General features: G+C 45.1%; 1 protein-coding gene across 8 annotated transcripts in view; it reads left to right on the top strand.

Moving 5' to 3' along the window:
- The window catches only part of ANKRD6 (ankyrin repeat domain 6), a 1122185-nt gene that overhangs the window by 335305 nt on the left and 769000 nt on the right, over window positions 1-17880 (top strand). The gene's annotated exons all lie outside the window — the stretch shown is intronic.

The raw sequence follows: 17880 nt of genomic DNA, 5'->3' as shown, positions 1-17880 counted from the left end.
GCGAAGGCAGAGCGATTCCTCATTTGACTTGTAAGAGCAGTCGAATAATTGTGGTTCACTGGGTGCTTTTGCCTGTACCGACTGTATGTAGTTTTGCTGAATTTGGGGTAGTGGCTGTAACTAGCAGGTCTGTAAAATGGGCTGTGCACATCGTGCACGCATGCACTGTTTAGTAACTCGCAGGCCGCTGGGTGCATTGGCATAGATGGTGCATTGTTCTGCCAGCAGATTGACCCCTTATCCTTCGTCGTGGTCGCAGAGATGGCCAAGGGGGGCAGGAGTGTATCCCACCCAAACAAACTCTAAACTCGGTTCCACGTCCTGTGGATTAGGGTAACCGTTTATAAAAACAATTATAGATCAGAAAACAATCTTTTGTATTTTCTTTTTCTTTTCTAAAAGCAAGTAGAGATGCTGGAATGGAGCTCGTTTAGGAAGGTTCGTTGGTTGAATGGATGAACCTGGAAAACGCAGCCGTTGCAACCATTGTTCAGAAATCAAGAGCAGCCCCATCCTGAATATTAAGCCCCACTCATCCCCAGTAGCGGCCGGGGGTCACTGGAAAGGCTCGAGGTCGTGTTGGGCCTTTCTGCCGGGAAGAGCAGTCAGTCCCTTTCCCGCGGCCTTTCTGCAGCCGGAGACACCCGCGGTCGGCGCTCCACAAAGGCGGCGCCATGGTTACCGCAGGGCCCTCTGGGGCGCTCGGTGGCCGGGCCTGGGACAGGTGCGGGGGGCCGTTGCTGGCCTCCGCGGTGCCCCCTCGCATCGGCTGTATCATACGCCGCATGCCCAGCCCACATAGCTGACTGGCAGCACGGGCGACGGAGAGCTGCCCTGGCTCCTGTATCCTGCAGGGCGACCAGGGCAACACCGCCAGCTTCCAGGGAGTCCGCAAAAATAGCAAGACCACGACGAAAGCTGACTGTCAGCACCGGGCGCCCCTCAGAAGGACAGCCAGGGGTCCCCCTGGCAGGGGTGGCGGAGGTGCCGTCCCTTTTTAGTCATTTCCCACCAACAATCCAGAAAAGACGTCTTTCTGGAAATGTCCCGTTTTTACATATGGTGCGTAATTCCGACATTTTGCCCATCTCTAAGACCCCTACACACAATGTTGGCAGGTAATGCATTTAAGACACTGGAACACGACGCTTTTTGACTACGGTCACACAGTTTAGTCAAGGTGGGAAACCACAATTAGACCGTGAGGCTGAAAGCTGATAGTTATGCAGCGAACATTTAGGCTCTGGTCCACATTCCTGTTAACCTCCCCCTGAGAGAGGCGCCCCTACGCAGCTTCACAGAGTCTCAGAAGGAGAGCAGGCCCCGCCCAGCTTACTGGAATTCTGTAGTGGGAATTTGCATTGTCTTTTCAACACAATTACACAGAATAGTACATTTTAGAACAAGTACAAAGAGAAACAACGAGCCACAGGGCGCACTTCAAAAGAGGTCCCATAAAATGTAAGATAACAAAACAGTAAACGGCGTCGGCGCTCTCCCAGGAGGCTCTCTAATAGCGCAGTAGAGCGACGCCCTCCTGTTGCACCACACAGCCCGTGCTGCACCCCACTGGAGAGGGGAGCACCACAGCGCCAGCAGGCAGCAAGCAATAGCCCCTACCAGCAGGGGCGGAGCCAGCCTCAACATTTTGAGCAGCTGAATGGCAGTTTTGAAAACTGTTAGTGAGATGGGACATTTAACCTATTGAGCTATTGACCCCTCCCCCTGCCCTAAACCCCGCCCTAGCCCAGGGGGCTGAGTAGATGTTATGCCTTCCTTTGGCCCATCAGATCTATCTTTAACCCAAACCTACCAGAGGCGCAGCCAGGATTGTGTAACAAGTGGAGCCTGGAGCTAATGTAGTAGGGCCCACACTAGGAAGAGCCCGCAGTAGGAAGGGGGCGTGTTCTGCCCCTCCGGCCAAATGCACAGAAGTGACCGAACAGAGTGAGGGAGGGTGAACCAATCAAGGTGGAGGTTTAGGGGGATCTCCCTCTGAGAATTCTTTTAAGATAATGGTTTAAAATGGTGCATTTTACAATACACTTGATATGAGAAATTAGGTCAAAAGTCACAATCGGTTTTGGGGGCTAAGACATAAAGTCCATTAGATGTGTAGTCACCAACAATGCACAGGAGCAATTTCTTTCTTTTTTTTTTTAGGTTTATAATATATGTTGTTTTTTTTTCTTCTAAATGCAGCATCGTATTTCATATGAAACTATACCAACTGACTTCATGTGAGCAGATTTACACAGTACACAGCTAACAATTCATAAATAAAACTCCACCAAGTATACAATGAATGGCATTTCTGTTAATGAACCCATTTTCAAGTTGTAAACGTCTCTGATGTGAAGTGGTAGACATTCCGAGTTCGGTCTTCAGCACAGATGCGTTTCCCGGATTTCAGCAATAATTTGACCGGCTCGTTGCAGTGCCTTTAACATATCTGCTGCCTCCTTCCGACGTTGAGCCATGTCCTCAGATTCAGTGAGAAGGTCTTCGAGTAACAAGGATTTGTACAGCTGGCCAACAAGTTCACTCTGCAGTGTGTCCTTTACGCGGTTCACTAGAAAATGCATAACGGCCTTTGGCATGGGCATAATTTTGGCACACTGTCCTGAATGTTCTTCCGGACAATAAGGAAGTAAGATTTAATTAGCCGCTCAATCACTTCGCAGTCTTGTTGCTCACGGGCAGAGAGTTTACGTGCTGCATCAGCACGCTGAGGACTGGCTGGGACCAGCAGCATTTTCAACCGCATTTTCATAATGCTTTTGCCCACTATGTACCAGTAATCTGCAAATGTAAAAAAACATGTTCATACTGATTGTGCCCACACATGTCCATCCTGGTGCACCTATATATGCCACTATTCCCACATAAGAAAAATACTCATGGTTGCTTTATCCATAATGCCAGTAACGATACTATAACAAAACATGTTTCTGCTGGCTCTGCCAGTATATGCCAGTATCTCCTTGTAAGAACATGCTCCTTTTGGCTTTGCCTTAAAGCAGTTAAAAAAAGCTATTCCACAGTAAGAAAACATATCCTTGCTGCCTACATAAATCCCCCTACCCATATAAGAACTCTCATCATGTTGTATTTGCTCCCTAACGTAACAGCACTAAAATATTTCTTTCCACAGTAAAAAATAACATTGCCTTGCAGTCTGCACAGATGCCCCACCCCAATGTAAGAATACTTATGTTGCCTTTGGCCTTAACAACAGTAATAAAATGCAATGCCACAGTAAGAAAACATGTCCTTGCTGGCCAGCCAGGAAGATATCTCAGTGGTTTGAGCACTCAATGTTGGGGTCTGAGTGTGATTCGCAGGTTCAAATCCCAGCAAGACCAACTCAGCCTTTCATCCTTTTGAGGTAGATAAATGAGTAACAATTTCAGCTGGGTGATAATTGTAAGTAAATATGTTCTTTGTAGAGTGCTTTGGCGAAAGCACTTTATAAACAACATATTATCATTACACACATTCTCCCACATATCAGAGCACTCATGTTGTACTCATCATGTTCTGCTCTGTACTGCCAATAAAAGATGTCATGCCACAGTAACAAACAATGCCTTTGCGAGCTTCACACATGCCCCCCATGTAAGAACACTTATGTTGCCTTTGACCTTTACTCCAGTAAAAAAAATGCCAAGCCACAGTAAGGAAACATGCACTCCCCCACGTAAAGAACACTCATCATGTTGGCCCTACCGTTTATAGGAGTACACAATTCCATGCCGCAGTAGGACCTAGCCACCCCCGCTGTAGTTCCCACCTCCAATCCAACCCACCTCATCATCATCACATAGAAGCACTCAAGTTGGCTTTGCTTTGCCCAAAAACGCCAGTAAAACCTGCTATGCTCCTGCCAAAAAATGTGCATGCTCCAATGCCCCCGGGTAGCCGACAGCTTCTGAAAACACTACCACCACCCAACACTGCAGTATATTCATCAAGAGACACTATGATGCCATGGGGTGATTGGGAAAGCATGGCACGGCAGACGACCCTGGGGCAAGGAACAGGCAGGTCAGGGACGTCATTTGGGGGTCGCCAGAGGTCGCAACTGCGACCTCTGTGGTCTCCCTTGCAACCTCTGTGGTCACCCTTGCGACCTCTAGAAAAAAATATATATATTTTTTTATTATTTATATATTTTTTTTTAATGTAAGCTCACAGGCTGTGGCCAGCACCATGTGGCTCTTTAGTTCTGGCGTGGCTGGCTTTCTTGTTAAAGCCTGTTAAAAAAAAGAAGAAAAAGAAGAAAAGGAGTGACACAAGTCTAACACTTTCAGCACTGACCCTAAATAAGAAAGATTAGGAATACCAAATAATGTGTCTTTCTGGAATTCTATACAATAATTGCTAGACTCATTAAAGGTTTATTTCAGGCACACTTCAGGGGGTGAGTCACTGATTTAGTCTGTTCTTAAACACCTCAACTCAGCCTTTCATCCTTTTGAGGTTGATAAATGAGTACCAACACAGGTTGGGTGATATTGGGTGTATATTTTTTCTATATAAAGCGCTTAAGCGTAAGTGCTATATAATAACACATCATTATCATTTGGTCGTGGACGTCTGCTTGCATTCACAGTAATTTGGTAATATGGGCCTATATACACTGATCTTAACGATACATATGGCGATCCATTCTTGTATGAAATGTACATCACATTATAGCGATATCGTAACCATATTTTTTGTAGTGTACAATGCTATGTGATAGCACTTCCTGTTTTGTCAACGGGGAAAGGTTGCGTTCCATCGCATCCCACGATATCACTTCGGGGTGGGGTCAAAAGACATCACTTCCTGTGATGTCACCAGGGGGGTCAAGGGTCGTGTGATGTCACTTCCGCTACCCCTGGCATTTTGGTGAAATGACGTCCCTGAGGCAGGTGCTGCTGCCCATGCTATAAAGGGCTCCGTATTTTCAGTTTACAGGTAATGTGTTTCCTATTTTTGAATAACACCTTGCCTTGTTGCAGAAAACACACTAAAACGCATGAGGTTCACTTGCTTCCACCAACACAAGAAAATCCAGTGTCGTTATATTGCCTCTCTGCAATTAAAAAGTGCATACTAGAAGACACAAGAGGTGTGGGCGACAAGTACAGGGCCAGAAAGACTGGACAAGTGTGAGAGCATTGTGAAGGTGATCCAGGATAACAGTGAGCCGCTCACAAACATATCCTGGGTCTTGCCGTCAGAAGTGATGCCACTGAGGCATATCATGAAGAAGATGGCTGAACAAGTGAAAAAGTGAATCCAGGATATCACGCGTAGAAGATCTATTCTAGAATGTTCTGAACAGGGAAGCTTAACTAGAAGGCAAGTTATGCATGCCGGCTGCTGGAGGTCCAAGCGCGGGGCACTGGGAGAGGCAAATTATCCAAGACTTGGGGGGTCATTACGAGTTTGGAGGTAGCCATGCCGCTATTTGCGGCATGGATGCCTCCAAACTCGGGTCCGGGTTCCTTAAATGAGGAATTACCAGGCCATTCCAACCTTGGAGGACCCGGTAATTCCTCATTCAATTTACCCATCCCCATTCCCATTTGAGCCCCCATAGGGCTCAATGGGAATGGGGAGGGAGCTAACAATGGGCCCGTTAATAACGGGCCCGTTATTAGCTCCTTGGTCCTTTAGCGGCTCCCACTAAGGGCGTCTGGTTAAACCAGCTGCCCTTAGCGGGACCCACTAAAGGGCCTCATAATGCGGCAGTAAGGGGTTAACGGCACCGTCACCCTTATCGGCGCCGTTCATCCCTTACCGCAAGCACTGGAATTAGGCCCTTGGGCCTCATTACAAGTCCAGCGGTAACTGTGCCGGTAAAACCGGCAGGTTGCCGCCGGACTTGCAAATTTTTCTGGCACCTGTCTTGCCGGAAACACCGAGGAATTACAGCCTCAGCAGTCCGTTAAATCAGGCGCCGGAAAATGTAATTGCCCATACCCTTTTGAGTCTCATAGGACTCAATGGGAATGGAGACCATGGAAGCACTGGCACCATTAATATCCAGTAATAACGGTGCCGGTGCTTCCGTGAAACTCTGCGGGCGAGTGTCGTTCTGCCTGCCAGGTATGACCCTGGCAGGCGAGACGGAACCCGGCCGCAGACTCGTAGTGTGCCAGTCCGGTAACGACGGTGCCGGTAAGCTTACCGGCACCGTTGTTACCGGACCGGCACACTTGTAATGAGGCCCTTTGTTTTAGAAAGAGCTCACAGTGCACTGGAAAGGCAATCTCTGCTCTCCCTCTCCCCAACCACCGTCAGAATGATTATCACCAAAATATTTAATCTGAAAGGTAGAGATGCACAAAAGAAAGTCCCAGTAAAAGGGGGGACTATGAAAATATGTTTCTTTCTCAACCACACGCTGGCGGTGCCGTTGTGGTGACGGATGTGTGAGGAGCTAAAGAGTAGAGTACAAAGCATGCCGTTTCATTAATTCCTGCTTTCTCCCACCAGCCTTAGTTATAAGTGAGGAGATAACAGACTTCAAGAATCTGTGGGGGCAGGATTTGAGGGTATGGCGGAAAGAGAGAACATTGAAAACAGAAAAGGGATGCGTGATGCAAAAACAGCAACTCCCCGAGGCTAGGCGGAGAATGAGCTGGCAGAGGAGGAAGGGGTGCAGTTCAGAGTCAAAAGGGAAAATGAGAGTGTCTGTACTTGGATTGAAAGGGCGGGGGGTGAAATCAGAGTGGTTTTGCTCGGATGGAAAGATGGAATCTAGCCAACCATACAGAAGAGGAGGAAAGATGGCGAATACTGGTTGGGGACCCGGGAGTTGCAGCCCCTCTCTAGGTGCTTCCTGAGGTAGTCCTTTTTTAGAATTGTTCAGCATTTTAGTTAAGACCACATAATTTTTCTGTCTGCTGTTGGTGACATCACAGCCACTGCATTTGTTCATGTTACCCAAAAGACACAATTATAAATTGTATAGCTTTTGACCACAGTTTTCTCAACAATAATGCTGTACAATGCACCATTTCAACACACATTTTAAAATGTTTTCCTGTGGAGTAGATCCCCACGAAGTCTACTGCATTTCCCCGGGTTCCCTTTCTACTCTTAGTCACGCGTACAATGTGTGGGAGGTGTCAGCAGCAACAGACAATGAATTGTTTACAAAACCAGTGGCCACTCAGGAGCCCAACACCAAAAGATGCCTCCACCACTGTTATGCGCATAATGTTACTGGCTGCGAATAGTAGTTTGGGCACCAAGGGGAAGGCACTGGTCCATACTTTTTTCTATGTTAGGTGAACGGTCTAATGTTTGATCAAGAAATGAAGTTACATTTTTCGCCCAGTCAACCCGCAACAAGCAACCGTGCTTGCATGATCATCTTGCGATTGCGCATGCATGTCAGTTAAGGACGGCCTGGGAATCTGTGGCATGACTTGGGACTCCTTCAGGAGTTTTGGGGGGCCCTAAGCAGGGCTCCCGGGGACACGGGGTGCAAATATTTTGTTTTATACCACTGCTACAGGAAAGTAATTTTTCTCTGCCCCCACATGATACTCTGGATGCAAACGCAATCACCACTTCTCCAGCATGGGGTCTGGCATGGATTCAGGCATGGATTCACATGCTCATTGATATTGCCTGTCGTCAGGCTGGGAATCCTCGGTAAAAGAAAGAACTGTTTCAATTTAACTGAAAAAACTGCATTTCTCCTCTAAATCAATCACTGTCATCTGGATCATACTGCCCCCATCCAATGACAGTCCTCTCCCTAAGCCCCTCCCCTGGCAGCCACCTTAAATTCTGAAAGCTGATCAAGCCCTTCCTTTTCTCGTCTGCTTTCTCTCTCTCCCCTGCTCACCTACCTGCCTGCTGCACCGACTGGTTGCTTGGCTACCCCCACAGTCTCACTGGGTACCAGGCTCCTCCTTGAACAGTCTCCCCTGCACTTCCTCTGGGCCTACCGCACACTTAAGGGCGCACATACCCAGAGCCGCACTGCCCTGGCTGCACTCACTCAACGCATTGCTGCCCTGATTACACTTTCCCTTCCCTCTCCATGGCACTTCCGCCGCTCCCTTGCCCCTGCACTTTTGCGCTGTCGCACTTGCTCAATCTGAATGACACAAGGCCTAGTAAGACTGTTTGACGTGTCCTCCCTCTATCTTCCCTCCTTGCCTTGTCGTGCCTAGAAACACTTGCATACAGGCGTGTTATAAATTGCATATATCATATCATAATATTATATTAGACCATAGGATATTATCAGAATCAACAAAAAGATATTAATTCAAACATCTAAAGTGCTTGTGCTTTATAGGTACAGTGGCTTCACAGGAAAGAACTAATTGCTTTAATGTTTCATCGCACCCTGTTTTTTTTACACAGTTTACAAATTCTCTCATCTTTGGGGATCTTAAGTCTTGGACCAAAGCTTTCCAAAGTTGGAAGCTGGTTGAGTCTCAACCATAGGTATATATCATGAGCTCTGCTACATGGGAATAATATAATCTATCTGAACAATACAGTGCAATTCGTAGAGTTTCTTTTTTCCTTTTGATGTATAATTAATCACATCTATCTGATCCAGAGCTTTTGTAGCCAGGACTGGGAGCATTTTTATATTAAAATTATTTAAATAAATAACATATTTAGTTGTTAATATAGAATGCAGACTCGCACATTGTGAATTATCTAGCAGCATTATAATTTTCTGAAATAGGCCCAAGTTAGACCAAAGTACGACCATGGCCAATGAATGATGTCAGGCCAAACCATGCCTAATGATACAAACTGGAATAGAAGGTTCCAGATTGTCGCCTGGAAAGAGTTTAGGTATAACCCCACGTTAGCCACCATGATTTCAAGACTGTAAGTTAAAGCAAGAACCATTTTCGCTAAATAAAATGTTTGAAATGGAATAAGAGAGAATTTATATAAGGTTAGACAAATCCTCTATAATTGAGCGATAAGCGGTAGAAACGCTCCGTAACAGCTAGTTGAGGATCATTAAAGGCTTTAGTGAAGCCTAAGTATCTTATGGACTGAGCACGCCCTAGCAGAAGATTACCAACCGACCATGACATGGTTTTGGGTTTACGTTTGTTAGAAAATATAACTATCTTGCACTCGCTCCCGTTCACTAGGTGATTATTCTCCTCTGCAAAGTGATAAAAAGTTGTTAACTTTCTTTGTAGCATGCCAGATGTCATAACGTCATTGGCAAAATCAAGCCAATTTAGTGTCAATGTACCAATCCATACCAGAAAACAATTAAGGGAAGCCCATAAACGGTTGATATCGGGGGCTAATCCTACAAACGTTTGAAAAGGTCTAGGCACAGTTCCTTCCCTTGTTAACCTAACCCTTATGTGCATATTAGAATACAATAAAGAAATAATTTTGACCTAACTGCTTTCTGGATTTAACTTTTTCATGACAGAGGTATACAATACCTAATTCTTAATCCTTTTAAATGCTTCATCACAATCTTTGACCACTTAAATGTACACCTTTTCCAATACTGTGCCGCACAGGAGTACAGGCACGAGTAGTGTCTAAAAATGCATTCTCAGTCCCACACTACTACTAAAACAGTAGTGATCCCAATCATAAAAGTGAAACCAGCAGTTTTTTGCCTCTTTTGGTAACGTGGGCAGAGAACATGCTATGTCTTCAGGAGGAGTGTGAGCTGATACAGTTGCCACAAAAAACAACAATAGTGCAGTGGTACCAATATAAAAGAATGTCCAATCAAGGTTCTACGTAAATAGGGACTTTAATAAAAACAATCGTTACACACAAAAATGAAAGACCCTAAAGACCCAACCTGTAAGGAAACACAGAGAATCCGACTTAGATGAGAAAGAGCACTCTGGGTTGATAAACAGATAAGTATTAAGGAAAACTATTTCAGCATCAGTGTCAATGTTCAAGGATATGTTACCAAAAAGTGAAAGAAAGGGGACTTAAAAATCACTATGGACCTTTAAGGTGCACCAGGGGGATAGAGTCACTTTAAAATACCCTTGGTGCTTGTCTTGGGTCCAGTGTCAAGCTTTTACTGTGGTTGAGATAATGTCAAGAGGGTGGAGTTGTATAGCCTCACTGGCGGGTCAGCATTGCGTCGGTCTGATAGGCAGACTCCGTTGGATGAAGTGGGCATTAGAGATGGTCGAGTCTGTAGCCTCCACATTTTCATGGTGCCGCTCCAGTCGCCAGTGAAACAATGCTTTTGCTGGGTCGGCACAGCGTTTGAGACCGGCAAGTCGATAGCTTGCAGTAGGAAGAGTTGGTGTACCAGTTCAGTTGCTTTCATAGAGCTGAGCCAGTGATTGGGTTGAGACAATGCAACCTGCTTCAATGGATGGAGCCAGTGCTTGGATGGCTCAAAGAGCAGCAAACAGTTTGAAGATACATAGAGTGCCAAAAGCAGCCCCTTGGGTTTTGCCACGACTTGAAGTAAGTCGAGTTTTTGGACATCTGAGTTGCTGGGAGGCCCCATGCGGGATTTCCAGGGACAAGGTGAGTCCTTTTTTCCACTCCAGGAAATTGCTTTACAACTAGAGGGGTCCTTTAGCTCCAGTGAGCAGGCCTCTGGTTCCAGTGCACAGGAGGCAGCTACACCTTGGCCCACAGCAGTGTCAGCCACACCGGTCCCTCGGTATGGATATGGAGCAGAGCCTTTGATGCCTTCTGTCTTCACCTCTGTGGCAGAGCACTTTGGAATAGACTGTATTCTCATCGGATGTCCACTAAATCCTTCTTCTCATGAGAGTCAAAATTTGGATCACAGCAGGAGAATATTTGTTCTTCTTTTAAAGGTGCAATGCCACAGGGAATTGGTTTAAAGCAATCTTACAGTAAGAGATCCAATACTGGCTGTTGTAACTTGTGCCCTTTGCCTCCTGACTTTATACCCAGAGTGCTTTGTCTGCTGGAAATGGGAGGTCAGGAAGTTGTAGAGAGCCCTGGCAGAAACGAAGTTGGTGGAACCGCTCTCTCAGCCAACCTATTTCCTCCAGCTTCTCTAACTCAGCCGACTTTCCATGCCGGATTACTTCAAAGGGACTCCAGTCTTCCCATGCCTGATGACTGCACGGGTACCCCAGTGTCACCGCCCTGGTATGAGAGTGTTTTTGTTATGCTGTGAAGCTCCTATTATGAGATGGCCTCTCTGGGAGGGCTCCTAGGCCCTGGGAGGAAGGTGCTGCCTTTCCTCCAGGATGATCAAAAGGCAGCTTCCTGTCTATTATCCCACAGGGGTGTTGTGCAGACACCCAATCCAGACCACCAGTATGGTATGAAATTGTTGTGAATGTATATTTGTCTGACTCTAGTTATCACTAAATAACCCAAGACCCAGAGTCAAAACATCACATCCAACAAACACAAAGGATAATAGATATGGTATTAGAAAGGCTTCTTTATCAGTATTCTTGAAAAACACACTTAGGAGCAATCAGCAAAAACACATTTAGGCACAATCAGCCAAAACGTGTTTCAACGCAATGGGGTCTTTTTCAAGGCTAGACAACCTAAATCATTCGATATGCCACTTGAAAAGAGGCTAAAAAAAGGCTGTTGTGGTTGATTATATCGCTTGGGCAGTGATTTTCCAAGGTACTCAGAAGTGCTAGATCAATCAAATCAGGACAAAGCATTCCTGCGAACAATTAATTCTGTGATACAGGGTCTCCTTTCCCCAGCTGAGTTCGGCGTTTCTCCATTAATTAACGCTGAACACAGGTGGGGTGACGAGAATTAATTTGAAGCCTTTCTAATACCATTCGTATTACCCGTTGTATTTGTTGCATGTGATGTAATGGCTCTGGTGGTTTAGGTTGTCTTGCGTTGTTTAGTAGATTGGTGGATTAGGGAAAGCATCCACCCTTCCTACCCACAAGCAGCCAGGTGTCAGTATTTAAGCTTAAATGCACAGGCGCAGTGAGAGAATAGAGTCAGTTGCCCAAGCCTCCCTTGTGTTAACATTTAGTTATTACCATGTCATAACCAAGAATGGCTTCCATTTACAGTTTAACATACAACTAGACTGACTAGGATACACAGTTTTAATGTTTTGAATCAGAAGTTTAGATTATTACAAATCCTTTGTTCCAGCAGCTCTCAGAAATGCACGTGTTAACCTTTGAACCTGCCATGTGGCCACTGCAGGGCTAATGCTTGCAGTGTCAGGTGAATATATCAGCAAAGGCACACAAGTGCACTATAATTTCAGCAGAACTCTCTTCCAGAAACAAAGTTGCCCACATCATTTTAATAAAAATCAAAAAAGCTCTGACTATCACGCCCTCCCCAGATGGCATTCTGTCACAGGCACACCTTGTTCTTTAAAAAACAAAACTCTCAAAAAACGTTGAATATTTTCCACCAGTCCAAAGAAGGCATGGAACAGATCTATGTCAATGTGCGCTTATGCATTCTTTAATACCACTCCCCCCTTTCATGATATGATATGATAGGTTATTTACAACGCGCTTAATACCCAGAGGTTTCTAAGCGCTTTATAAATAACGTTCACATATCGTGTACCGCAATTATGCCTCTTCCTGCACCACAAATGTATACTACTCCTTCCTAAGTTTTAAACCTGACTGACTGCATTCCTATCTTATTTTGGTAAACACCGAAATAGCATTTTTAAAGCAAATTGCATTGCCAATCCTTCAAAGAACTTCCCCATCCTGAAAAACCATTGAAGTGGATGCCAATGCAAATGTTATGATCCCATCAGCATTATAAAAAAAATGAAAATTGATGCAACTCAGCATATGATTGTATGAATGTGATAAATCGGGAGGAGTAAACACCCTTGCATCTTTCAACCCGGTAATCATCCCATTCATTGTCGGTGATGGCTGCCATAGCCAAATCCAAACCCAAATCTTACTATTTAATGAGGTCACATCCACACGCATCATGGTCACTCACTCTTCTTTCCATCCAATCCCTGGCCAGTCTCCCACTCTCACACCGCTACCCATGTCCTTCTCCGAGTTACTGCCTTGTCACCAAGTAATTACATTGGTGTTGGCTTCAGTTAATCCACTTCCAGATTACAGTGAGTAAAATAGTTCAGAGGGCAAACGCTTGCTGCTGAGACCCCTTTGTGATCAGTAGGTCACAAGTTTCAATCCCAGAAAGGCCATTTCAGCCTCTCATTCTTCCAAGGTTGATACATTAGTACCAATGTCGGTTGGGGTATAATACTCGTATATATACAAAATATTTGATTTACAGTGCTTTGTGAAGAGCAGGTGGACACATCCTCCCTGCTCCCACACCCTCACCTCCATCATACTGGAACAGCAGGAGAAGAGCCCTGTGTGGGACACCAGGTATCATCCCAATACCACATTGAGTTTCTGAGAGATGATATGCACTCAGACAACCGTATCGAATGTACCCTCACACTGGAAGTGTGGAAGGATGTTGGCACACACCATTGGACATCATAGAGTTATAAGTGAGATCCGACAAAGGCACAGTGACATAATGAAGGAGACATACGAAGACGGACAGAAATTATATGAAAATAATTAAAGGACATAGTGTAACTGGAGTAACAAGGGAAACATGTAATCCAATATGAAGAATTCATGTATGCAAGGAAGATAAAGTAACCTGCTCACTAATAAGTGTATATATGCAGAAATGCAAGGTAGATGAGAAATATAGAAGCTTTCTGCAGTGGAAAACACAACATGGCTAGGGTGGCCCTGATGGAAAGATGGACGTCAGACTCGTGTTGAAACCAATCAAGCTACCTCAGAGACAGATCAGGGCTGCAGAGTCAGGAGGCGCTGGAAAAGCAGCTTTGTGTGAGGAATAAAGAGGAGTCTTTTGGCTTGGGATCAAGGATGCTACTTCAAAGAATATTTGCAAGGCACAAGGAGAGTCAAAAGGATAAGCCATGTACGTAAGACATATTTCTCTTAGATTAAGTAAAGAGGAAAACATCTGCAAGAGCCAAGTATTGAACAATTGAAGATTCGAAAAGCTATACAAGGTGGAGTGAGCAAGAGTCTAGAAGCCGCAAGGAGTCACGACACCCAGCACAATTGAATCAAATAGCAGTAAATAGAAGGTCGAAATGGACAAATTCGTGGTATCGTCACATGTGATTCAGAAGTTGAAGGCAAGGGCTATTCATTAGGCTCTAGACAAAGATAATGGTGTACCTACACTCCCAAGACTGCAAGGTCAACTACAAAGCAGAAGCATTGGCTTGAGGCCTGACCGATGAGAGATGATGGACGATTTGGGAAAGTGGGGAGTAGCCTGACATTACTTTCGGCACTGTGGGTCCATCTGAGACTTCAAAGCGCTATAATTCAAACAAATAGAGCATTCTGAGACAGAGTTTCAAAATTGTAAAGTAAAATTTTATTTGCGCATATCATACAATCGAGCGGACTTCAGGTTCATCCACGACCAGTATTTCATGGAGAGTGGAGAAGTGAAGTGCCTAAATGGTTCACTGTGCCCCTTCTTATACAAAAACGAAACCTGCATCAACATAATTCATTTGTTATTCTTTTGAAAAAGATAATAACACAAATATGTTCAAGCTACATACACAGTGTTACACCTAATCCCAAGAGGGCAGGACGAATTGCATATTCAACAGATGTTATTGCAAGAGTCTCCACTTTACTTATGGCTTAATTACATGCTCTTTCTACCAGTTCACAGACTGTGACTTGTGTTTGCGATCCTTAAACACAGAACCTGTCTGCCCCTCATTCCAACAGTGGTCACCCTATTTGCACAACCTATGAAAGATACATTTCGTGCTTAAAACAAGATGGAGTGGCTTAACATTATGACACAGTATGTAACTAACCTTTGCTTAGTGTAGTCCGTTTTTACATTTTTATTAGCTAAGAGAGTGAAACAATATTGAAACAGCTTTTCTTACTTCGCTGACTGGGAGGGTCTGCCTTTAATGTTATTTAAAATAGGTTTATCAGTGAAGGCCAGGCGGCTAAAACATGCCCTCTATATGGACCGTCTTTTCTTGTAATGACTGACAGAAAAAAGCCACAAACACATTTCCATTTTTTTTTTACTCGATGACTGACAATTGCGACCCCATTTTGAACATTACTAAGAATGGGGGTTTGATCGCAAAAAGGGATTGCTTTGGGCTAAAAAAAATGCATATTATTACTATATTCTAACACATTTTGCTTACGTGCTGTTAACGAGCCACAGTTACAAGGTTGGGAAAGCAGGCCTACCAATCAGAAGGTCTATGTAGCTACACACTATACAATGTTGCAAAGACCAATCCGCTGCCATTTATTCTGCTATACTCAGTATTATTCATATTCAGAGGTGGTTAAAGGCATGCCCATCAGATAAGGGGCACGCAGTAAGATTACTAATACTTACATGATGTATAGGTATATATGTTCCCTTAACCAATCCCTCCCTTCGATAGGTTTTACAGTTTACCACATAGGCTGTCGTCATAGCTGACACACATTGAGGTACAAATCCTTTGTGTAATTAAATTTGGTTGTGAAAGTGTGAACTAAAGCGTGTTGTTCGCCAGTTTTCCCTACTTTATTCTATGCTGATAAAAATGTAGTACTTTGCCATATTCTTTCAGTCTGTCGGGTTATTTGGGTCCAAGATTGTTATTGATAATTCCATCGGCACATGAGGCACTTCAATATACTACAGCAGATTATTATTACTCCTTCATTGAGTCACTCCCCACTTCTCTGCTGCCTTATGATGCTGCTTCTGTGCATCTGCGACCAGGCCAAGACTTTCCAGTGCTCAGCGCCTGACTGCTGTGATGCACTTGCCATCTTTAGACACACAAAGTTGTTAGATGAGGATATTCCCTCACAACAGCATGGGCCCTGAAGAAAACTCTGTATCAGCTGTCAGCATGGTGCTCCTTTATAGCCACTCACCTTGGTGGCAATGGAGGCATGGGAGTGAGAACAGAGCACCCAAAGGGGACCACTGTGGCATATGTCAATCCAGGCATCTCTCTAGCTGTGCCCTGCCATTATGCATTTTGGGCACTTTAGGGTTGCCATTTGTTGTCCTCAATCTGTATCACCTGGATATTATTGCTGCTGAAATTACCATTAGCATGTCAACTACTGGGAATTATGCTTAGGTAGCTATGAATAATAGATGTCCTCCTTATGCATTGTATCGAACATCGTGGCTACTGTGATTAAGTCACAGCCTGGTTCTGGGGACTGCCAAGTTAGTGACTTGGGGGATGGGTGCCACCCCGAATCAGTGGAAGCTTTGCCTGTGAGCAAGATTGAGACTATCCCCTGGTTATCCCAACTTGGTCTTGGTAACATGGCAGTTGGCCATCACAGTGACGCACCCGAGTCTGTTCTCGCGGGCCTGTGCTCTTCCCACCCCTTTGGGCCAAGAGGGCAGGTTAATCCTAAGGCATCTTGAAGCACAGGACATGCTCACAACAATTTTGAAACCCTGCAGAGCAAGACCTGGGCACCCTTTCCTAATTGGGGGAACTTAAAGCGCCCTCTGGACAGACTAAAAACTCCCTCTGGGAAATAATTTCCCTTTAAGGGAAGTATTTTCCCTTCACACTGTGAGTGAAGTGAGTGGTTTGATACAGTTGCCGTCTCACCTGGTACAAATGAATAATTTTGCAGCATTTGTGTAACCAGCGATGAACTCCCCGGTTCTGCAAATACAATGTTTTCAGCCATCGGCTTCCGGAATTCCGCGAGTTCAGCATGGGAGGAAAAGACTCAGAAGTTTGTTCCTCGACAAGAGATTTTCACGCCGGGGATTCAATGTTTCTGGTTTGCTGTGCTCCCTAAAAAGATACATAAAATTTTCTGAAAGTTTACCCAGTGTGTTTCCAACCTCTAAGTCTAAGTTACTTGCTGAAAACACTGAAGACCCCAGCATGACAAGAAACGCATCAGGGGGAGTTGAGGGGCGGGGGGATTGGGGAGGTGAACTCACATCATAGGTGGCAGACAAGCAAATTATAGATTTGGTCCAGCCCCTTGCACTGAAAACAGCCCCAGGTTCACCCAGGACAAGAGGCCGTTCCTGCCCTCACTCAAGTACAAGGCACAGGAGCACACTCTCACTAAACATGCTACCCAAGAGGAGAAAGTGGAGGTGGGGGTTAGGAATGAGAAGGAGCAACCAACACACAGAGAGAGAAAGGGGATAGGGAGGGGTGTTGAGAATTAAGGGAGTGACAAGAGGGGTGGTGACATCAGGAGGCAAATGGTTTCAGGAGGACATGATAGCCATGAAGAGGTTGGATGTGATACAGCGGAGGTAATATGAAGGAGGGAGAGTGATATGGAAGAGGCATAGGAAGGAACCTCACAAGGTGCGGTTAGTAGTGAAGGTGCTCTCATTAAAGATGAGAGGTGTAAAATCAGCAAGGGAAAAGGATACCATGGAGAAAGTAACGTCCCGGGGAGATGGTGGCTTAGAAACAATGAGAGTGGGAAAAAACCCAGAATAGATCACATGTCTGCCCAACGGGGGGAGATAAGAGCATCATGAGGGAAAAGAAAGACCCCAGGGAAGAAAGAGAACCAATATGAAAACAGCCAAAGCCGGCAAGTTCCAGTGGGACAATGTGAGGAGGAACAAGAGAGTGTGAGGGGGATTGTTTTATGATCTGTCAGGCTTGACGAGGGAGACTGGGATGGAGGCCGGGCTGAATAGACCCCAGGAAAACTTCTCTAGCTCTCCCTGCAGACTACATCCACTGACCTGTCTACCGACACAACTTTACAACAGAATGAGTCATGGGGCATGGGTCCCCGGAAAGTCTGCAACTAGTTCAGACCAAGATGAAGGTTTCTGATCACTCTAAAGCCTGCACTG

The sequence above is a fragment of the Ambystoma mexicanum genome, chromosome 4p, assembly GCF_040938575.1.
Source record: "Ambystoma mexicanum isolate Mex_15411 chromosome 4p, UKY_AmexF1_1, whole genome shotgun sequence".
Lineage (NCBI taxonomy): Eukaryota > Metazoa > Chordata > Amphibia > Caudata > Ambystomatidae > Ambystoma > Ambystoma mexicanum.
This window is presented reverse-complemented; position numbering and strand designations above follow the sequence as displayed.